The following is an 18703-nucleotide window of genomic DNA, read 5'->3' as shown; positions in this document are numbered from 1 at the left end:
TCCCCAAGAGGACCCAATGCCCGCGTCGGACAACACCACGCGCCTGGCGTCCGGAAGAGGGGCAGGCTGACTCGGCATGGAACCTGGAAGCTCACCATGCCGAATCCCAGGCCCGGCTGCAGCTGCCGAGAGGATTCCGGAGGCCTCCTCGACCAGGGGCCCAATCACGTGTGTGGCCTTGGCAGCCAAAGACGGATCCTGACCGGCACGGTCCCTTGTGCCCTCAACTCAGCCCTTCGGGGAGCACGGCCCTGCTGTGGGTTCGGCGCCTGGAGCCTCCTGGGACCTAACCCTAACCCTAACCGTACCCCGAACCGGGACCCTCCACCGCAACCTAAGCCTGCCTCGAACCCTAACCCTGCAAGTGAGCCGCCTTCGGGCATGGGCCCTCACTTCAGCCCTCGAGGGAGATCACGAGACTGGAGTCGATTCAGCCCTGGCGACGTCCCTGGGCCGAACCCTAACCCTAGCTGAGGCTCCCTCCCCATGGGGACCCAATGCCAACGTCTGACAACACCACGCGCCTGGGGTCTGGAAGCGGTGCAGGCTGACTCGGCCTGGAACCTGGAAGCTCACCATGTGGTTTCCCCGCCTGGCTGCAGCTGAGCGAGAGGATTCCGGAGGCCTCCTCGACCGGGGGCCGATCGACGTCTGTGGCCCTGGCAGCCAAAGCCGGATCCTGACCGGCACCGTCCCTTGTGTCCTCAACTCAGCCCTTCGGGGAGACCACGGCCCTGCGGTGGGTTCGGCGCCTGGAGCCTCCTGGGACCTAACCCTAACCCTAACCGTACCCCGAACCGGGACCCTCCACCGCAACCTAAGCCTGCCTCGAACCCTAACCCTGCAAGTGAGCCGCCTTCGGGCATGGGCCCTCACTTCAGCCCTCGAGGGAGATCACGAGACTGGATTCGATTCAGCCCTGGCGACGTCCCTGGGCCGAACCCTAACCCTAGCTGAGGCTCCCTCCCCATGGGGACCCAATGCCAACGTCTGACAACACCACGCGCCTGGACTCCGGAAGCGGTGCAGGCTGACTCGGCATGGAACCTGGAAGCTCACCATGTGGTTTCCCCGCCTGGCTGCAGCTGAGCGAGAGGATTCCGGAGGCCTCCTCGACCGGGGGCCGATCGACGTCTGTGGCCCTGGCAGCCAAAGCCGGATCCTGACCGGCACCGTCCCTTGTGTCCTCAACTCAGCCCTTCGGGGAGACCACGGTCCTGCGGTGGGTTCGGCGCCTGGAGCCTCCTGGGACCTAACCCTAACCCTAACCCGACACCGAACGGGGACCCGCCACTGACACCTACGCCGGCCTCGAACCCTAAGCCTGCACTTGAGCCGCCTTGCTGCATGGGCCCTCACTTCAGCCCTCGAGGGAGATCACGAGACCGGTGTCGCTTCGGCCCTGGCGACGTCCCTGGACCGAACCCTAACCCTAGCTAAGGCTCCCTCCCCAAGAGGACCCAATGCCCGCGTCGGACAACACCACGCGCCTGGCGTCCGGAAGCGTTGCAGGCTGACTCGGCATGGAACCTGGAAGCTCACCATGCCGAATCCCAGGCCCGGCTGCAGCTGCCGAGAGGATTCCGGAGGCCTCCTCGACCAGGGGCCCAATCACGTGTGTGGCCTTGGCAGCCAAAGACGGATCCTGACCGGCACGGTCCCTTGTGCCCTCAACTCAGCCCTTCGGGGAGACCACGGCCCTGCTGTGGGTTCGGCGCCTGGAGCCTCCTGGGACCTAACCCTAACCCTAACCGTACCCCGAACCGGGACCCTCCACCGCAACCTAAGCCTGCCTCGAACCCTAACCCTGCAAGTGAGCCGCCTTCGGGCATGGGCCCTCACTTCAGCCCTCGAGGGAGATCACGAGACTGGAGTCGATTCAGCCCTGGCGACGTCCCTGGGCCGAACCCTAACCCTAGCTGAGGCTCCCTCCCCATGGGGAGCCAATGCCAACATCTGACAACACCACGCGCCTGGGGTCCGGAAGCGGTGCAGGCTGACTCGGCATGGAACCTGGAAGCTCACCATGTGGTTTCCCCGCCTGGCTGCAGCTGAGCGAGAGGATTCCGGAGGCCTCCTCGACCGGGGGCCGATCGACGTCTGTGGCCCTGGCAGCCAAAGCCGGATCCTGACCGGCACCGTCCCTTGTGTCCTCAACTCAGCCCTTCGGGGAGACCACGGCCCTGCTGTGGGTTCGGCGCCTGGAGCCTCCTGGGACCTAACCCTAACCCTAACCGTACCCCGAACCGGGACCCTCCACCGCAACCTAAGCCTGCCTCGAACCCTAACCCTGCAAGTGAGCCGCCTTCGGGCATGGGCCCTCACTTCAGCCCTCGAGGGAGATCACGAGACTGGAGTCGATTCAGCCCTGGCGACGTCCCTGGGCCGAACCCTAACCCTAGCTGAGGCTCCCTCCCCATGGGGACCCAATGCCAACGTCTGACAACACCACGCGCCTGGGGTCCGGAAGCGGTGCAGGCTGACTCGGCATGGAACCTGGAAGCTCACCATGTGGTTTCCCCGCCTGGCTGCAGCTGAGCGAGAGGATTCCGGAGGCCTCCTCGACCGGGGGCCGATCGACGTCTGTGGCCCTGGCAGCCAAAGCCGGATCCTGACCGGCACCGTCCCTTGTGTCCTCAACTCAGCCCTTCGGGGAGACCACGGCCCTGCGGTGGGTTCGGCGCCTGGAGCCTCCTGGGACCTAACCCTAACCCTAACCGTACCCCGAACCGGGACCCTCCACCGCAACCTAAGCCTGCCTCGAACCCTAACCCTGCAAGTGAGCCGCCTTCGGGCATGGGCCCTCACTTCAGCCCTCGAGGGAGATCACGAGACTGGAGTCGATTCAGCCCTGGCGACGTCCCTGGGCCGAACCCTAAGCCTAGCTGAGGCTCCCTCCCCATGGGGACCCAATGCCAACGTCTGACAACACCACGCGCCTGGGGTCCGGAAGCGGTGCAGGCTGACTCGGCATGGAACCTGGAAGCTCACCATGTGGTTTCCCCGCCTGGCTGCAGCTGAGCGAGAGGATTCCGGAGGCCTCCTCGACCGGGGGCCGATCGACGTCTGTGGCCCTGGCAGCCAAAGCCGGATCCTGACCGGCACCGTCCCTTGTGTCCTCAACTCAGCCCTTCGGGGAGACCACGGTCCTGCGGTGGGTTCGGCGCCTGGAGCCTCCTGGGACCTAACCCTAACCCTAACCCGACACCGAACGGGGACCCTCCACCGACACCTACGCCGGCCTCGAACCCTAAGCCTGCACTTGAGCCGCCTTGCTGCATGGGCCCTCACTTCAGCCCTCGAGGGAGATCACGAGACCGGAGTCGCTTCGGCCCTGGCGACGTCCCTGGACCGAACCCTAACCCTAGCTAAGGCTCCCTCCCCAAGAGGACCCAATGCCCGCGTCGGACAACACCACGCGCCTGGCGTCCGGAAGCGGGGCAGGCTGACTCGGCATGGAACCTGGAAGCTCACCATGCCGAATCCCAGGCCCGGCTGCAGCTGCCGAGAGGATTCCGGAGGCCTCCTCGACCAGGGGCCCAATCACGTGTGTGGCCTTGGCAGCCAAAGACGGATCCTGACCGGCACGGTCCCTTGTGCCCTCAACTCAGCCCTTCGGGGAGATCACGGCCCTGCTGTGGGTTCGGCGCCTGGAGCCTCCTGGGACCTAACCCTAACCCTAACCGTACCCCGAACCGGGACCCTCCACCGCAACCTAAGCCTGCCTCGAACCCTAACCCTGCAAGTGAGCCGCCTTCGGGCATGGGCCCTCACTTCAGCCCTCGAGGGAGATCACGAGACTGGAGTCGATTCAGCCCTGGCGACGTCCCTGGGCCGAACCCTAAGCCTAGCTGAGGCTCCCTCCCCATGGGGACCCAATGCCAACGTCTGACAACACCACGCGCCTGGACTCCGGAAGCGGTGCAGGCTGACTCGGCATGGAACCTGGAAGCTCACCATGTGGTTTCCCCGCCTGGCTGCAGCTGAGCGAGAGGATTCCGGAGGCCTCCTCGACCGGGGGCCGATCGACGTCTGTGGCCCTGGCAGCCAAAGCCGGATCCTGACCGGCACCGTCCCTTGTGTCCTCAACTCAGCCCTTCGGGGAGACCACGGCCCTGCGGTGGGTTCGGCGCCTGGAGCCTCCTGGGACCTAACCCTAACCCTAACCCGACACCGAACGGGGACCCTCCACCGACACCTACGCCGGCCTCGAACCCTAAGCCTGCACTTGAGCCGCCTTGCTGCATGGGCCCTCACTTCAGCCCTCGAGGGAGATCACGAGACCGGAGTCGCTTCGGCCCTGGCGACGTCCCTGGACCGAACCCTAACCCTAGCTAAGGCTCCCTCCCCAAGAGGACCCAATGCCCGCGTCGGACAACACCACGCGCCTTCCGTCCGGAAGCGGTGCAGGCTGACTCGGCATGGAACCTGGAAGCTCACCATGCCGAATCCCAGGCCCGGCTGCAGCTGCCGAGAGGATTCCGGAGGCCTCCTCGACCAGGGGCCCAATCACGTGTGTGGCCTTGGCAGCCAAAGACGGATCCTGACCGGCACGGTCCCTTGTGCCCTCAACTCAGCCCTTCGGGGAGACCACGGCCCTGCTGTGGGTTCGGCGCCTGGAGCCTCCTGGGACCTAACCCTAACCCTAACCGTACCCCGAACCGGGACCCTCCACCGCAACCTATGCCTGCCTCGAACCCTAACCCTGCAAGTGAGCCGCCTTCGGGCATGGGCCCTCACTTCAGCCCTCGAGGGAGATCACGAGACTGGAGTCGATTCAGCCCTGGCGACGTCCCTGGGCCGAACCCTAACCCTAGCTGAGGCTCCCTCCCCATGGGGACCCAATGCCAACGTCTGACAACACCACGCGCCTGGGGTCCGGAAGCGGTGCAGGCTGACTCGGCATGGAACCTGGAAGCTCACCATGTGGTTTCCCCGCCTGGCTGCAGCTGAGCGAGAGGATTCCGGAGGCCTCCTCGACCGGGGGCCGATCGACGTCTGTGGCCCTGGCAGCCAAAGCCGGATCCTGACCGGCACCGTCCCTTGTGTCCTCAACTCAGCCCTTCGGGGAGACCACGGCCCTGCGGTGGGTTCGGCGCCTGGAGCCTCCTGGGACCTAACCCTAACCCTAACCGTACCCCGAACCGGGACCCTCCACCGCAACCTAAGCCTGCCTCGAACCCTAACCCTGCAAGTGAGCCGCCTTCGGGCATGGGCCCTCACTTCAGCCCTCGAGGGAGATCACGAGACTGGATTCGATTCAGCCCTGGCGACGTCCCTGGGCCGAACCCTAACCCTAGCTGAGGCTCCCTCCCCATGGGGACCCAATGCCAACGTCTGACAACACCACGCGCCTGGACTCCGGAAGCGGTGCAGGCTGACTCGGCATGGAACCTGGAAGCTCACCATGCCGAATCCCAGGCCCGGCTGCAGCTGCCGAGAGGATTCCGGAGGCCTCCTCGACCAGGGGCCCAATCACGTGTGTGGCCTTGGCAGCCAAAGACGGATCCTGACCGGCACGGTCCCTTGTGCCCTCAACTCAGCCCTTCGGGGAGACCACGGCCCTGCTGTGGGTTCGGCGCCTGGAGCCTCCTGGGACCTAACCCTAACCCTAACCGTACCCCGAACCGGGACCCTCCACCGCAACCTAAGCCTGCCTCGAACCCTAACCCTGCAAGTGAGCCGCCTTCGGGCATGGGCCCTCACTTCAGCCCTCGAGGGAGATCACGAGACTGGAGTCGATTCAGCCCTGGCGACGTCCCTGGGCCGAACCCTAAGCCTACCTGAGGCTCCCTCCCCATGGGGACCCAATGCCAACGTCTGACAACACCACGCGCCAGGGGTCCGGAAGCAGTGCAGGCTGACTCGGCATGGAACCTGGAAGCTCACCATGTGGTTTCCCCGCCTGGCTGCAGCTGAGCGAGAGGATTCCGGAGGCCTCCTCGACCGGGGGCCGATCGACGTCTGTGGCCCTGGCAGCCAAAGCCGGATCCTGACCGGCACCGTCCCTTGTGTCCTCAACTCAGCCCTTCGGGGAGACCACGGCCCTGCGGTGGGTTCGGCGCCTGGAGCCTCCTGGGACCTAACCCTAACCCTAACCGTACCCCGAACCGGGACCCTCCACCGCAACCTAAGCCTGCCTCGAACCCTAACCCTGCAAGTGAGCCGCCTTCGGGCATGGGCCCTCACTTCAGCCCTCGAGGGAGATCACGAGACTAGAGTCGATTCAGCCCTGGCGACGTCCCTGGGCCGAACCCTAACCCTAGCTGAGGCTCCCTCCCCATGGGGACCCAATGCCAACGTCTGACAACACCACGCGCCTGGGGTCCGGAAGCGGTGCAGGCTGACTCGGCATGGAACCTGGAAGCTCACCATGTGGTTTCCCCGCCTGGCTGCAGCTGAGCGAGAGGATTCCGGAGGCCTCCTCGACCGGGGGCCGATCGACGTCTGTGGCCCTGGCAGCCAAAGCCGGATCCTGACCGGCACCGTCCCTTGTGTCCTCAACTCAGCCCTTCGGGGAGACCACGGCCCTGCAGTGGGTTCGGCGCCTGGAGCCTCCTGGGACCTAACCCTAACCCTAACCCGACACCGAACGGGGACCCTCCACCGACACCTACGCCGGCCTCGAACCCTAAGCCTGCACTTGAGCCGCCTTGCTGCATGGGCCCTCACTTCAGCCCTCGAGGGAGATCACGAGACCGGAGTCGCTTCGGCCCTGGCGACGTCCCTGGACCGAACCCTAACCCTAGCTAAGGCTCCCTCCCCAAGAGGACCCAATGCCCGCGTCGGACAACACCACGCGCCTGGCGTCCGGAAGAGGGGCAGGCTGACTCGGCATGGAACCTGGAAGCTCACCATGCCGAATCCCAGGCCCGGCTGCAGCTGCCGAGAGGATTCCGGAGGCCTCCTCGACCAGGGGCCCAATCACGTGTGTGGCCTTGGCAGCCAAAGACGGATCCTGACCGGCACGGTCCCTTGTGCCCTCAACTCAGCCCTTCGGGGAGACCACGGCCCTGCTGTGGGTTCGGCGCCTGGAGCCTCCTGGGACCTAACCCTAACCCTAACCCGACACCGAACCGGGACCCTCCACCGCAACCTAAGCCTGCCTCGAACCCTAACCCTGCAAGTGAGCCGCCTTCGGGCATGGGCCCTCACTTCAGCCCTCGAGGGAGATCACGAGACTGGAGTCGATTCAGCCCTGGCGACGTCCCTGGGCCGAACCCTAACCCTAGCTGAGGCTCCCTCCCCATGGGGACCCAATGCCAACGTCTGACAACACCACGCGCCTGGGGTCCGGAAGCGGTGCAGGCTGACTCGGCATGGAACCTGGAAGCTCACCATGTGGTTTCCCCGCCTGGCTGCAGCTGAGCGAGAGGATTCCGGAGGCCTCCTCGACCGGGGGCCGATCGACGTCTGTGGCCCTGGCAGCCAAAGCCGGATCCTGACCGGCACCGTCCCTTGTGTCCTCAACTCAGCCCTTCGGGGAGACCACGGCCCTGCGGTGGGTTTGGCGCCTGGAGCCTCCTGGGACCTAACCCTAACCCTAACCGTACCCCGAACCGGGACCCTCCACCGCAACCTAAGCCTGCCTCGAACCCTAACCCTGCAAGTGAGCCGCCTTCGGGCATGGGCCCTCACTTCAGCCCTCGAGGGAGATCACGAGACTGGAGTCGATTCAGCCCTGGCGACGTCCCTGGGCCGAACCCTAAGCCTAGCTGAGGCTCCCTCCCCATGGGGACCCAATGCCAACGTCTGACAACACCACGCGCCTGGGGTCCGGAAGCGGTGCAGGCTGACTCGGCATGGAACCTGGAAGCTCACCATGTGGTTTCCCCGCCTGGCTGCAGCTGAGCGAGAGGATTCCGGAGGCCTCCTCGACCGGGGGCCGATCGACGTCTGTGGCCCTGGCAGCCAAAGCCGGATCCTGACCGGCACCGTCCCTTGTGTCCTCAACTCAGCCCTTCGGGGAGACCACGGCCCTGCGGTGGGTTCGGCGCCTGGAGCCTCCTGGGACCTAACCCTAACCCTAACCCGACACCGAACGGGGACCCTCCACCGACACCTACGCCGGCCTCGAACCCTAAGCCTGCACTTGAGCCGCCTTGCTGCATGGGCCCTCACTTCAGCCCTCGAGGGAGATCACGAGACCGGAGTCGCTTCGGCCCTGGCGACGTCCCTGGACCGAACCCTAACCCTAGCTAAGGCTCCCTCCCCAAGAGGACCCAATGCCCGCGTCGGACAACACCACGCGCCTGGCGTCCGGAAGCGGTGCAGGCTGACTCGGCATGGAACCTGGAAGCTCACCATGCCGAATCCCAGGCCCGGCTGCAGCTGCCGAGAGGATTCCGGAGGCCTCCTCGACCAGGGGCCCAATCACGTGTGTGGCCTTGGCAGCCAAAGACGGATCCTGACCGGCACGGTCCCTTGTGCCCTCAACTCAGCCCTTCGGGGAGACCACGGCCCTGCTGTGGGTTCGGCGCCTGGAGCCTCCTGGGACCTAACCCTAACCCTAACCGTACCCCGAACCGGGACCCTCCACCGCAACCTAAGCCTGCCTCGAACCCTAACCCTGCAAGTGAGCCGCCTTCGGGCATGGGCCCTCACTTCAGCCCTCGAGGGAGATCACGAGACTGGAGTCGATTCAGCCCTGGCGACGTCCCTGGGCCAAACCCTAACCCTAGCTGAGGCTCCCTCCCCATGGGGACCCAATGCCAACGTCTGACAACACCACGCGCCTGGGGTCCGGAAGCGGTGCAGGCTGACTCGGCATGGAACCTGGAAGCTCACCATGTGGTTTCCCCGCCTGGCTGCAGCTGAGCGAGAGGATTCCGGAGGCCTCCTCGACCGGGGGCCGATCGACGTCTGTGGCCCTGGCAGCCAAAGCCGGATCCTGACCGGCACCGTCCCTTGTGTCCTCAACTCAGCCCTTCGGGGAGACCACGGCCCTGCGGTGGGTTCGGCGCCTGGAGCCTCCTGGGACCTAACCCTAACCCTAACCCGACACCGAACGGGGACCCTCCACCGACACCTACGCCGGCCTCGAACCCTAAGCCTGCACTTGAGCCGCCTTGCTGCATGGGCCCTCACTTCAGCCCTCGAGGGAGATCACGAGACCGGAGTCGCTTCGGCCCTGGCGACGTCCCTGGACCGAACCCTAACCCTAGCTAAGGCTCCCTCCCCAAGAGGACCCAATGCCCGCGTCGGACAACACCACGCGCCTGGCGTCCGGAAGCGGGGCAGGCTGACTCGGCATGGAACCTGGAAGCTCACCATGCCGAATCCCAGGCCCGGCTGCAGCTGCCGAGAGGATTCCGGAGGCCTCCTCGACCAGGGGCCCAATCACGTGTGTGGCCTTGGCAGCCAAAGACGGATCCTGACCGGCACGGTCCCTTGTGCCCTCAACTCAGCCCTTCGGGGAGACCACGGTCCTGCTGTGGGTTCGGCGCCTGGAGCCTCCTGGGACCTAACCCTAACCCTAACCGTACCCCGAACCGGGACCCTCCACCGCAACCTAAGCCTGCCTCGAACCCTAACCCTGCAAGTGAGCCGCCTTCGGGCATGGGCCCTCACTTCAGCCCTCGAGGGAGATCACGAGACTGGAGTCGATTCAGCCCTGGCGACGTCCCTGGGCCGAACCCTAAGCCTAGCTGAGGCTCCCTCCCCATGGGGACCCAATGCCAACGTCTGACAACACCACGCGCCTGGGGTCCGGAAGCGGTGCAGGCTGACTCGGCATGGAACCTGGAAGCTCACCATGTGGTTTCCCCGCCTGGCTGCAGCTGAGCGAGAGGATTCCGGAGGCCTCCTCGACCGGGGGCCGATCGACGTCTGTGGCCCTGGCAGCCAAAGCCGGATCCTGACCGGCACCGTCCCTTGTGTCCTCAACTCAGCCCTTCGGGGAGACCACGGCCCTGCGGTGGGTTCGGCGCCTGGAGCCTCCTGGGACCTAACCCTAACCCTAACCCGACACCGAACGGGGACCCTCCACCGACACCTACGCCGGCCTCGAACCCTAAGCCTGCACTTGAGCCGCCTTGCTGCATGGGCCCTCACTTCAGCCCTCGAGGGAGATCACGAGACCGGAGTCGCTTCGGCCCTGGCGACGTCCCTGGACCGAACCCTAACCCTAGCTAAGGCTCCCTCCCCAAGAGGACCCAATGCCCGCGTCGGACAACACCACGCGCCTGGCGTCCGGAAGCGGTGCAGGCTGACTCGGCATGGAACCTGGAAGCTCACCATGCCGAATCCCAGGCCCGGCTGCAGCTGCCGAGAGGATTCCGGAGGCCTCCTCGACCAGGGGCCCAATCACGTGTGTGGCCTTGGCAGCCAAAGACGGATCCTGACCGGCACGGTCCCTTGTGCCCTCAACTCAGCCCTTCGGGGAGACCACGGCCCTGCTGTGGGTTCGGCGCCTGGAGCCTCCTGGGACCTAACCCTAACCCTAACCGTACCCCGAACCGGGACCCTCCACCGCAACCTAAGCCTGCCTCGAACCCTAACCCTGCAAGTGAGCCGCCTTCGGGCATGGGCCCTCACTTCAGCCCTCGAGGGAGATCACGAGACTGGAGTCGATTCAGCCCTGGCGACGTCCCTGGGCCAAACCCTAACCCTAGCTGAGGCTCCCTCCCCATGGGGACCCAATGCCAACGTCTGACAACACCACGCGCCTGGGGTCCGGAAGCGGTGCAGGCTGACTCGGCATGGAACCTGGAAGCTCACCATGTGGTTTCCCCGCCTGGCTGCAGCTGAGCGAGAGGATTCCGGAGGCCTCCTCGACCGGGGGCCGATCGACGTCTGTGGCCCTGGCAGCCAAAGCCGGATCCTGACCGGCACCGTCCCTTGTGTCCTCAACTCAGCCCTTCGGGGAGACCACGGCCCTGCGGTGGGTTCGGCGCCTGGAGCCTCCTGGGACCTAACCCTAACCCTAACCCGACACCGAACGGGGACCCTCCACCGACACCTACGCCGGCCTCGAACCCTAAGCCTGCACTTGAGCCGCCTTGCTGCATGGGCCCTCACTTCAGCCCTCGAGGGAGATCACGAGACCGGAGTCGCTTCGGCCCTGGCGACGTCCCTGGACCGAACCCTAACCCTAGCTAAGGCTCCCTCCCCAAGAGGACCCAATGCCCGCGTCGGACAACACCACGCGCCTGGCGTCCGGAAGCGGTGCAGGCTGACTCGGCATGGAACCTGGAAGCTCACCATGCCGAATCCCAGGCCCGGCTGCAGCTGCCGAGAGGATTCCGGAGGCCTCCTCGACCAGGGGCCCAATCACGTGTGTGGCCTTGGCAGCCAAAGACGGATCCTGACCGGCACGGTCCCTTGTGCCCTCAACTCAGCCCTTCGGGGAGATCACGGCCCTGCTGTGGGTTCGGCGCCTGGAGCCTCCTGGGACCTAACCCTAACCCTAACCGTACCCCGAACCGGGACCCTCCACCGCAACCTAAGCCTGCCTCGAACCCTAACCCTGCAAGTGAGCCGCCTTCGGGCATGGGCCCTCACTTCAGCCCTCGAGGGAGATCACGAGACTGGAGTCGATTCAGCCCTGGCGACGTCCCTGGGCCGAACCCTAAGCCTAGCTGAGGCTCCCTCCCCATGGGGACCCAATGCCAACGTCTGACAACACCACGCGCCTGGGGTCCGGAAGCGGTGCAGGCTGACTCGGCATGGAACCTGGAAGCTCACCATGTGGTTTCCCCGCCTGGCTGCAGCTGAGCGAGAGGATTCCGGAGGCCTCCTCGACCGGGGGCCGATCGACGTCTGTGGCCCTGGCAGCCAAAGCCGGATCCTGACCGGCACCGTCCCTTGTGTCCTCAACTCAGCCCTTCGGGGAGACCACGGCCCTGCGGTGGGTTCGGCGCCTGGAGCCTCCTGGGACCTAACCCTAACCCTAACCCGACACCGAACGGGGACCCTCCACCGACACCTACGCCGGCCTCGAACCCTAAGCCTGCACTTGAGCCGCCTTGCTGCATGGGCCCTCACTTCAGCCCTCGAGGGAGATCACGAGACCGGAGTCGCTTCGGCCCTGGCGACGTCCCTGGACCGAACCCTAACCCTAGCTAAGGCTCCCTCCCCAAGAGGACCCAATGCCCGCGTCGGACAACACCACGCGCCTGGCGTCCGGAAGCGGTGCAGGCTGACTAGGCATGGAACCTGGAAGCTCACCATGCCGAATCCCAGGCCCGGCTGCAGCTGCCGAGAGGATTCCGGAGGCCTCCTCGACCAGGGGCCCAATCACGTGTGTGGCCTTGGCAGCCAAAGACGGATCCTGACCGGCACGGTCCCTTGTGCCCTCAACTCAGCCCTTCGGGGAGACCACGGCCCTGCTGTGGGTTCGGCGCCTGGAGCCTCCTGGGACCTAACCCTAACCCTAACCGTACCCCGAACCGGGACCCTCCACCGCAACCTAAGCCTGCCTCGAACCCTAACCCTGCAAGTGAGCCGCCTTCGGGCATGGGCCCTCACTTCAGCCCTCGAGGGAGATCACGAGACTGGAGTCGATTCAGCCCTGGCGACGTCCCTGGGCCGAACCCTAACCCTAGCTGAGGCTCCCTCCCCATGGGGACCCAATGCCAACGTCTGACAACACCACGCGCCTGGGGTCCGGAAGCGGTGCAGGCTGACTCAGCATGGAACCTGGAAGCTCACCATGTGGTTTCCCCGCCTGGCTGCAGCTGAGCGAGAGGATTCCGGAGGCCTCCTCGACCGGGGGCCGATCGACGTCTGTGGCCCTGGCAGCCAAAGCCGGATCCTGACCGGCACCGTCCCTTGTGTCCTCAACTCAGCCCTTCGGGGAGACCACGGCCCTGCGGTGGGTTCGGCGCCTGGAGCCTCCTGGGACCTAACCCTAACCCTAACCCGACACCGAACGGGGACCCTCCACCGACACCTACGCCGGCCTCGAACCCTAAGCCTGCACTTGAGCCGCCTTGCTGCATGGGCCCTCACTTCAGCCCTCGAGGGAGATCACGAGACCGGAGTCGCTTCGGCCCTGGCGACGTCCCTGGACCGAACCCTAACCCTAGCTAAGGCTCCCTCCCCAAGAGGACCCAATGCCCGCGTCGGACAACACCACGCGCCTGGCGTCCGGAAGCGGTGCAGGCTGACTCGGCATGGAACCTGGAAGCTCACCATGCCGAATCCCAGGCCCGGCTGCAGCTGTCGAGAGGATTCCGGAGGCCTCCTCGACCAGGGGCCCAATCACGTGTGTGGCCTTGGCAGCCAAAGACGGATCCTGACCGGCACGGTCCCTTGTGCCCTCAACTCAGCCCTTCGGGGAGACCACGGCCCTGCTGTGGGTTCGGCGCCTGGAGCCTCCTGGGACCTAACCCTAACCCTAACCGTACCCCGAACCGGGACCCTCCACCGCAACCTAAGCCTGCCTCGAACCCTAACCCTGCAAGTGAGCCGCCTTCGGGCATGGGCCCTCACTTCAGCCCTCGAGGGAGATCACGAGACTGGAGTCGATTCAGCCCTGGCGACGTCCCTGGGCCGAACCCTAACCCTAGCTGAGGCTCCCTCCCCATGGGGACCCAATGCCAACGTCTGACAACACCACGCGCCTGGGGTCCGGAAGCGGTGCAGGCTGACTCGGCATGGAACCTGGAAGCTCACCATGTGGTTTCCCCGCCTGGCTGCAGCTGAGCGAGAGGATTCCGGAGGCCTCCTCGACCGGGGGCCGATCGACGTCTGTGGCCCTGGCAGCCAAAGCCGGATCCTGACCGGCACCGTCCCTTGTGTCCTCAACTCAGCCCTTCGGGGAGACCACGGCCCTGCGGTGGGTTCGGCGCCTGGAGCCTCCTGGGACCTAACCCTAACCCTAACCCGACACCGAACGGGGACCCTCCACCGACACCTACGCCGGCCTCGAACCCTAAGCCTGCACTTGAGCCGCCTTGCTGCATGGGCCCTCACTTCAGCCCTCGAGGGAGATCACGAGACCGGAGTCGCTTCGGCCCTGGCGACGTCCCTGGACCGAACCCTAACCCTAGCTAAGGCTCCCTCCCCAAGAGGACCCAATGCCCGCGTCGGACAACACCACGCGCCTGGCGTCCGGAAGCGGTGCAGGCTGACTCGGCATGGAACCTGGAAGCTCACCATGCCGAATCCCAGGCCCGGCTGCAGCTGCCGAGAGGATTCCGGAGGCCTCCTCGACCAGGGGCCCAATCACGTGTGTGGCCTTGGCAGCCAAAGACGGATCCTGACCGGCACGGTCCCTTGTGCCCTCAACTCAGCCCTTCGGGGAGACCACGGCCCTGCTGTGGGTTCGGCGCCTGGAGCCTCCTGGGACCTAACCCTAACCCTAACCGTACCCCGAACCGGGACCCTCCACCGCAACCTAAGCCTGCCTCGAACCCTAACCCTGCAAGTGAGCCGCCTTCGGGCATGGGCCCTCACTTCAGCCCTCGAGGGAGATCACGAGACTGGAGTCGATTCAGCCCTGGCGACGTCCCTGGGCCGAACCCTAACCCTAGCTGAGGCTCCCTCCCCATGGGGACCCAATGCCAACGTCTGACAACACCACGCGCCTGGGGTCCGGAAGCGGTGCAGGCTGACTCGGCATGGAACCTGGAAGCTCACCATGTGGTTTCCCCGCCTGGCTGCAGCTGAGCGAGAGGATTCCGGAGGCCTCCTCGACCGGGGGCCGATCGACGTCTGTGGCCCTGGCAGCCAAAGCCGGATCCTGACCAGCACCGTCCCTTGTGTCCTCAACTCAGCCCTTCGGGGAGACCACGGCCCTGCGGTGGGTTCGGCGCCTGGAGCCTCCTGGGACCTAACCCTAACCCTAACCCGACACCGAACGGGGACCCTCCACCGACACCTACGCCGGCCTCGAACCCTAAGCCTGCACTTGAGCCGCCTTGCTGCATGGGCCCTCACTTCAGCCCTCGAGGGAGATCACGAGACCGGAGTCGCTTCGGCCCTGGCGACGTCCCTGGACCGAACCCTAACCCTAGCTAAGGCTCCCTCCCCAAGAGGACCCAATGCCCGCGTCGGACAACACCACGCGCCTGGCGTCCGGAAGCGGTGCAGGCTGACTCGGCATGGAACCTGGAAGCTCACCATGCCGAATCCCAGGCCCGGCTGCAGCTGCCGAGAGGACTCCGGAGGCCTCCTCGACCAGGGGCCCAATCACGTGTGTGGCCTTGGCAGCCAAAGACGGATCCTGACCGGCACGGTCCCTTGTGCCCTCAACTCAGCCCTTCGGGGAGACCACGGCCCTGCTGTGGGTTCGGCGCCTGGAGCCTCCTGGGACCTAACCCTAACCCTAACCGTACCCCGAACCGGGACCCTCCACCGCAACCTAAGCCTGCCTCGAACCCTAACCCTGCAAGTGAGCCGCCTTCGGGCATGGGCCCTCACTTCAGCCCTCGAGGGAGATCACGAGACTGGAGTCGATTCAGCCCTGGCGACGTCCCTGGGCCGAACCCTAACCCTAGCTGAGGCTCCCTCCCCATGGGGACCCAATGCCAACGTCTGACAACACCACGCGCCTGGGGTCCGGAAGCGGTGCAGGCTGACTCGGCATGGAACCTGGAAGCTCACCATGTGGTTTCCCCGCCTGGCTGCAGCTGAGCGAGAGGATTCCGGAGGCCTCCTCGACCGGGGGCCGATCGACGTCTGTGGCCCTGGCAGCCAAAGCCGGATCCTGACCGGCACCGTCCCTTGTGTCCTCAACTCAGCCCTTCGGGGAGACGACGGCCCTGCGGTGGGTTCGGCGCCTGGAGCCTCCTGGGACCTAACCCTAACCCTAACCCGACACCGAACGGGGACCCTCCACCGACACCTACGCCGGCCTCGAACCCTAAGCCTGCACTTGAGCCGCCTTGCTGCATGGGCCCTCACTTCAGCCCTCGAGGGAGATCACGAGACCGGAGTCGCTTCGGCCCTGGCGACGTCCCTGGACCGAACCCTAACCCTAGCTAAGGCTCCCTCCCCAAGAGGACCCAATGCCCGCGTCGGACAACACCACGCGCCTGGCGTCCGGAAGCGGTGCAGGCTGACTCGGCATGGAACCTGGAAGCTCACCATGCCGAATCCCAGGCCCGGCTGCAGCTGCCGAGAGGATTCCGGAGGCCTCCTCGACCAGGGGCCCAATCACGTGTGTGGCCTTGGCAGCCAAAGACGGATCCTGACCGGCACGGTCCCTTGTGCCCTCAACTCAGCCCTTCGGGGAGACCACGGCCCTGCTGTGGGTTCGGCGCCTGGAGCCTCCTGGGACCTAACCCTAACCCTAACCGTACCCCGAACCGGGACCCTCCACCGCAACCTAAGCCTGCCTCGAACCCTAACCCTGCAAGTGAGCCGCCTTCGGGCATGGGCCCTCACTTCAGCCCTCGAGGGAGATCACGAGACTGGAGTCGATTCAGCCCTGGCGACGTCCCTGGGCCGAACCCTAACCCTAGCTGAGGCTCCCTCCCCATGGGGACCCAATGCCAACGTCTGACAACACCACGCGCCTGGGGTCCGGAAGCGGTGCAGGCTGACTCGGCATGGAACCTGGAAGCTCACCATGTGGTTTCCCCGCCTGGCTGCAGCTGAGCGAGAGGATTCCGGAGGCCTCCTCGACCGGGGGCCGATCGACGTCTGTGGCCCTGGCAGCCAAAGCCGGATCCTGACCAGCACCGTCCCTTGTGTCCTCAACTCAGCCCTTCGGGGAGACCACGGCCCTGCGGTGGGTTCGGCGCCTGGAGCCTCCTGGGACCTAACCCTAACCCTAACCCGACACCGAACGGGGACCCTCCACCGACACCTACGCCGGCCTCGAACCCTAAGCCTGCACTTGAGCCGCCTTGCTGCATGGGCCCTCACTTCAGCCCTCGAGGGAGATCACGAGACCGGAGTCGCTTCGGCCCTGGCGACGTCCCTGGACCGAACCCTAACCCTAGCTAAGGCTCCCTCCCCAAGAGGACCCAATGCCCGCGTCGGACAACACCACGCGCCTGGCGTCCGGAAGCGGTGCAGGCTGACTCGGCATGGAACCTGGAAGCTCACCATGCCGAATCCCAGGCCCGGCTGCAGCTGCCGAGAGGATTCCGGAGGCCTCCTCGACCAGGGGCCCAATCACGTGTGTGGCCTTGGCAGCCAAAGACGGATCCTGACCGGCACGGTCCCTTGTGCCCTCAACTCAGCCCTTCGGGGAGACCACGGCCCTGCTGTGGGTTCGGCGCCTGGAGCCTCCTGGGACCTAACCCTAACCCTAACCGTACCCCGAACCGGGACCCTCCACCGCAACCTAAGCCTGCCTCGAACCCTAACCCTGCAAGTGAGCCGCCTTCGGGCATGGGCCCTCACTTCAGCCCTCGAGGGAGATCACGAGACTGGAGTCGATTCAGCCCTGGCGACGTCCCTGGGCCGAACCCTAACCCTAGCTGAGGCTCCCTCCCCATGGGGACCCAATGCCAACGTCTGACAACACCACGCGCCTGGGGTCCGGAAGCGGTGCAGGCTGACTCGGCATGGAACCTGGAAGCTCACCATGTGGTTTCCCCGCCTGGCTGCAGCTGAGCGAGAGGATTCCGGAGGCCTCCTCGACCGGGGGCCGATCGACGTCTGTGGCCCTGGCAGCCAAAGCCGGATCCTGACCGGCACCGTCCCTTGTGTCCTCAACTCAGCCCTTCGGGGAGACCACGGCCCTGCGGTGGGTTCGGCGCCTGGAGCCTCCTGGGACCTAACCCTAACCCTAACCCGACACCGAACGGGGACCCTCCACCGACACCTACGCCGGCCTCGAACCCTAAGCCTGCACTTGAGCCGCCTTGCTGCATGGGCCCTCACTTCAGCCCTCGAGGGAGATCACGAGACCGGAGTCGCTTCGGCCCTGGCGACGTCCCTGGACCGAACCCTAACCCTAGCTAAGGCTCCCTCCCCAAGAGGACCCAATGCCCGCGTCGGACAACACCACGCGCCTGGCGTCCGGAAGCGGTGCAGGCTGACTCGGCATGGAACCTGGAAGCTCACCATGCCGAATCCCAGGCCCGGCTGCAGCTGCCGAGAGGACTCCGGAGGCCTCCTCGACCAGGGGCCCAATCACGTGTGTGGCCTTGGCAGCCAAAGACGGATCCTGACCGGCACGGTCCCTTGTGCCCTCAACTCAGCCCTTCGGGGAGACCACGGCCCTGCTGTGGGTTCGGCGCCTGGAGCCTCCTGGGACCTAACCCTAACCCTAACCGTACCCCGAACCGGGACCCTCCACCGCAACCTAAGCCTGCCTCGAACCCTAACCCTGCAAGTGAGCCGCCTTCGGGCATGGGCCCTCACTTCAGCCCTCGAGGGAGATCACGAGACTGGAGTCGATTCAGCCCTGGCGACGTCCCTGGGCCGAACCCTAACCCTAGCTGAGGCTCCCTCCCCATGGGGACCCAATGCCAACGTCTGACAACACCACGCGCCTGGGGTCCGGAAGCGGTGCAGGCTGCCTCGGCATGGAACCTGGAAGCTCACCATGTGGTTTCCCCGCCTGGCTGCAGCTGAGCGAGAGGATTCCGGAGGCCTCCTCGACCGGGGGCCGATCGACGTCTGTGGCCCTGGCAGCCAAAGCCGGATCCTGACCGGCACCGTCCCTTGTGTCCTCAACTCAGCCCTTCGGGGAGACCACGGCCCTGCGGTGGGTTCGGCGCCTGGAGCCTCCTGGGACCTAACCCTAACCCTAACCCGACACCGAACGGGGACCCGCCACCGACACCTACGCCGGCCTCGA

This window comes from Panthera onca, chromosome Y, assembly GCF_046562875.1.
Source record: "Panthera onca isolate mPanOnc1 chromosome Y, mPanOnc1 haplotype 2, whole genome shotgun sequence".
Lineage (NCBI taxonomy): Eukaryota > Metazoa > Chordata > Mammalia > Carnivora > Felidae > Panthera > Panthera onca.
This window is presented reverse-complemented; position numbering follows the sequence as displayed.